General features: G+C 40.3%; 1 pseudogene; it reads left to right on the top strand.

Moving 5' to 3' along the window:
• The first annotated feature begins 1732 nt into the window (after positions 1 to 1732).
• Positions 1733 to 3324, top strand: LOC105875745 (suppressor of cytokine signaling 5-like; annotated as a pseudogene).
• The last annotated feature ends 1835 nt before the right edge of the window (positions 3325 to 5159 follow it).

Raw genomic sequence — 5159 nt, 5'->3', positions numbered from 1 at the left:
TGACACAAGACATTATTATTAATACTTGATTAATAATCTGTGGCTTATCCCCACTGGACTGTAAGCTCTGTGAAGTCAGATCCTTGTCTATCTGGATCACTAATGCCATTGTGTCATGAGCCTTGTACAGTTCCTGGAACATGGTAGGCAGTCAATATTTGTAGCAAGAAGAGGGAGAGTTGAGAGGGAAGGGGAAAGGAAGGAAAGAAGTAAATCAGGAAGCAATCAGGCATATAATAATGAATGTTTGCTCATTAGTCAATAAATGGTCACTACTATTAATGCTGTCACTACTCACATTTTACGGACAGAGTTATAAGGCTATTTTGCTTGCATTTACAATGACTTCATTAGCCTTTCAGATATTTTGATAGACATTAGTCACACCATAATTATATTTCCAGGTTTCTCTGGAAGAAACTTTTTGTGATTTCTATTTTATTTCTAAGCAAAATATAGGGTAACCGCATTTTAAAACAAAACAACAAAAAAAGTTTTTCTGAAGATATTGAAACCAAGAACAGAAAGTTCTGTTTTTATAGGAAACAGATTTTCCATTAAATGGCAAATTCATTTTTTCATATAGTTCAAGGTATTGTTTTTTAAAAATTTATATGTTTAAAGTTAGGGCACTGAAAGTCCAATTCAAGAATGTTTTCCACTACAGAAAGAGCATCTTCATTCAATTGTGAAGAAGGCCAATTTCACCTACTGTATACTTTTTGCTCTCAGTATTTTGTTCTTCTGAGCCAGGAAAATAAACAGTGACATTCTATTAGCCTTTAAAGTTTCTATTACAGTCCACATAATCATCTCAAGAATACTCTTGTATCTTAGCACATTCTTAGAAAGGTTACCACACTCAAAAATATGCCTATTTGTCAACATCCTCTTTCCTCTGTTGCAAGATGAATTTTTTCTTCCTATGCCCTTTCTCACCTGGAACCCTTCCTCCTTGTTCGAAATCATTTTAAATTGAAGAACTAATTCTCCATCTATGTTGGTTTTACCCAAGAATGGACTGAGTCGTGAGTATACATACTTTTCTGTCTCTCATACATGGGATACATCATTAATTCACGATGACACTTCTAGAGCCTGGATTCGATACACAGAATTCATATCAACATAGGTTTTCAGGCAGTTGCCTGCAATCAATTAGAGCGTTTGTATGAGAGAAAACATTTTTTTTTTCCTTTTTGCCATCACCGGTTTAGAAACTACCTGGAAGCAGTTAGGCCAATTAGATGTCTTGAGACCCATTTCAGTTTTATTATTCATTTTTATCTACAAATCAGCCTACCCCAAGGATTTAGGATAAACAAATCAATCCTTCATACTCTAGAATAACAAATGCCAACACTCTTTGTGCTCAAGTCAGCACTCAAGTAAGAGAGTGGTGACTAGGCCCGTCACTGCCCACCACCCCACACCCTGTCCCCTCATCTGCTCGGGAGGCATTTTCCATTTAAGGGGTTGGGGTTGGAGGAAGTGGGGAGGAGAAGCGGGTGGGGAGTGTGGGGTCCTGGGGGGGGCCTCCTGCGCAGCTGGGGTCTGCGGGCTCCCCCAGGAGGAAGGGAGGCTGTGCTCGCTGGGCGGGAGGAGGGGACAGGACAGGACGCACCAGAGGGCGGGCGCACTCCATGACTTCGCCGCTGTCTGGACCCGTCCTGCCTGGCCACAGGTGCCCTGGGTGAGTCTGCCCTGCGCGCCCGGATCGATCTTATAGTCGATGGATAAAGTAGGAGAAATGTGGAATAACTTCTAATACAGGTGTCAGAATCTCTTCAGTCGTGAGCGAGGAAGCGCAGTGAAAAGGTGGACGTGAACTCCCACAGATGTTCCTCTGTCGAGGAGTATAGGAGACTCAGCTCCTCGGCTGCAAAATGGTCCCTTAAGAGAAAATGTTGCCTTGCAATTAGGATTGAGCCCTTCAAAGAATTCTTCAAGGGGAAACCAAAATTGTCCCACTGAAATCTCCCAAATTGTTGAAGTAAGCATTGAAAAGGATAAAGATTCTTGTGTTGCCCCAGAAACAAGACTTGCAGGAAGAGTTTCCTACTCTTAGCATGCTCCATGGGGTGGAACGAAAAAACATACCTGTTCTACAAAGACCCAAAGTTCATTGGATACTTATAAAAAGTTTGGTAGAACTGGAAGTGAGAGAGCCGCGCTGTGCTGTGCGCAGAGCGCACAGCAGGGACGGCGTTTCCTGCACAACCGCAGGCGGTCGCTCTCGGGCACAGAGGTTGCAGGATATACTGTGGGCTTGTGTTTTCCCATGAGAACTTATAACAAGCACTCAAAACTTCTCTTTTCCAATAAAAGAAAAATACATCTTTCTGAATTAATGCTTGAGAAATGCCCTTTTCCTACTGGCTTAGATTTCACCCAAAAATGGCATTTGATTTAACAGCATACAGCCTCCTATGAGCCCACATTCAACATTTTTTTTTACATATTTGATCCATCTTTGGTTTCTACAGAGGATGGAGAAAATAGGCTTAGAGGGAGAAGATGGCTTAGTATCAAAGAAGGGATTGATCCCCTCCCAATGCACAAATACATACTTTTGAAGCTACTGCACGGATTAATCCTTTATATAAACTGGGACCAAGTTAGCTCCTGCAGTGACTTAAATAAGTGGTGGTGACAGTTCTGCAATTCCACAAGCTAACTGTGACTTGGAAGAGGGTAAACCACCCTGTGTTTGCCGTCCCAGAGGCAGAAGCAGCGTCAGGTCTCTGGAGACAGCCACGCCCATGTTAGCAGACAAGGAGCTTGGAAAGTCGGCACACAGCTTGATAACATAATACTGCCTCGTGCCTGATTTGCTTCAGATTACAGGGAATCCCTGTTACCAGGGAGTGATGGACCGTTTTGAAACCAAAGCCCTTCTCGAAGGAAAGCCTGAAAGCACATTTTTGCCAGGGACGGCGCAGGAGGTCTACCTCTTCTCTGCGAACTTTCGCAGCTACAACAGATCCCTGCATGCCTCAACTGAATAGTGGAATCGCAACTTTAGTTTTGATGCACATGACCCGTGTGTATTTCACTCCTCCACTGTGACAAGACTTTTAGAACATTATAAAGATCCCAGTTCTTGCATGTGTTTTGAACCACGGCTTCCTGTATCGCTCAATAGGACTTTTCCTTTTAGCCTGCAGTCTATGTGCGGTGCAGTAATCTGTAGGTGCACCACATGTGATGGAATTGATGGGCTCCCTTTACCGTCAATGTTACAGGATTTTTTTTAAAGAGTATCATTATAAACAAAAAGTCAGGGTTCTCTGGTTAGAAAGAGAACCAGTCAAGGCAAAGTAAATGTTCCCATCCCCAAAGGGTATTAACTAGGTCTGCTTTCATGTGCATCAGACAGTCCACCGATAGAAAACACACCTGTCAGTGCTAGGTTTTTCCCTACAGTATGTAAGCTTAGTGTTAGTGTCTGTCAGATGCAGTCTGCTGTCAGCTATTCAGATAAACGTGGTGTCTTTTGGAACAACAAAGAATAGAGCCACAAGTGTTGAGTAATTTAGCTAACAGTTTGGTTTTTGCCAATTTAGCTAACAGTTTGGTTGGTTTTTAATGACTGTAGTAATTGAGTAAGGTAACGCTGGGGCAGTAGCTATAAAGAATTCTATTTCTTACTGAAAAACGAATTATTAATATTGGATGAGTATTTCAACAGTGTGACTAATGTTTGAAATTATTTTTTCTAAGAGTTTTTCTATAATCTTTCAAAAGTAGTGATGTTTGTAGCTACCGTAAATCAAGCTTTGGAAGTCCAGAAAAATAAAAGACTCCCACCTTTTAGAAAAAAATAAATTCGATTTTCTGGCCACAAGGGCATAGTGCAGTTCACTTAAATGTTGGTGTAGATTCCTTCTTTCTTTTGCAGAAGTTACTGTTAAGTAAACTAGTTTTCTAAATAGTCATTCTTAAAATTTCAGACTTATGAAGTTAGTAGTAGAATTTCATTTAAAGGCACTAGGTAATAATTTTTTAATGAGTGCTTTAACTTACAACAGATATTTGAATATCTGCTGCAGTGTAGTGTCCTGTGTGTGATTTTTTTAAAGTTGACACGTGCAATCTAATTGTTTTATAAAATTTGGATCTTTTCCTGTGCCCATGATGAGCTTGTGAACCAGAAAGAAAATGAGACTAGAAGATGCCCAAACAAGTCAGATAATAGTAACAACAGTGGCTGCTAATGTTGAGATTATTATTCAGCTGTAATTTATAATTTGATGGCAGTATTTATCTCTTTGTTATAAACACATAGCTGAATTGCTTAAGTATAATCTGTAGAATTTCAGTGCAGTTAATTCTTAATGGAAAATCTGAAACCTAAATTGCAGACTTAAAAGGTACTGTACAACCATTGTATCTGTAAATAACTTTAAATAGCCTCTTTTTGTCACTTAGAATAATATGTAATGCTACTGGAGTGAGCTGTTTTGGAAGTTATATCAAGTTCTAGTGTTTTCTTCTTAGTAATTGAACTGAATTTACAGTTCTTTTCTAGATATTTGGCATTGGAGTGGCCAAATCCATTCTTGTATCTTTTTGTCAATGTGCTCTGTACCACTGGTGAGTGCCCCATAGTTTCCTTACCTGCTGCTACAGAATGATATCTTACATCCCTATGGCTAGTGCCAAGGCTACAAAAAAAAAAAAGCTCGATTTGTATGCACCCTAACCCTTTGACTGCTAATGTATGTTTCTGCTTGTTGTGCCATGTTATAGTTGCTTTTTTGTGTTAATAAAGTATGTGTGGTGTTCTCCTTGTTTAAAAAAAGAGAGAGAGAGTAGTGACTAGGTACATGTTGAAGCAGTAGGAATTGTGTGTCCTAAGAAAAGACAAACTTAACTTTATCTTCTATAAAATTGGAATTAAAAATCCATGATCTGGGAGGCCAAGGTCGGCGGATTGCTTGAGGTCAGGAGTTTGAAACCAGCCTGAGCAAGAGCGAGACCCTGTCTCTACTATAAATAGAAATAAATTAATTGGCCAACTAAAAATACATAGAAAAAAATTAGCCGGGCATGGTGGCGCATGCCTGTAGTCCCATCTACTCGGGAGGCTGAGGCAGGAGGATCGCTTGAGCCCAGGAGTTTGAGGTTGCTGTGAGCTAGGCTAATGCCACAGCACT

The sequence above is a fragment of the Microcebus murinus genome, chromosome 14 (assembly GCF_040939455.1).
Source record: "Microcebus murinus isolate Inina chromosome 14, M.murinus_Inina_mat1.0, whole genome shotgun sequence".
In the NCBI taxonomy this organism is placed as follows: Eukaryota; Metazoa; Chordata; class Mammalia; order Primates; family Cheirogaleidae; genus Microcebus; species Microcebus murinus.
This window is presented reverse-complemented; position numbering and strand designations above follow the sequence as displayed.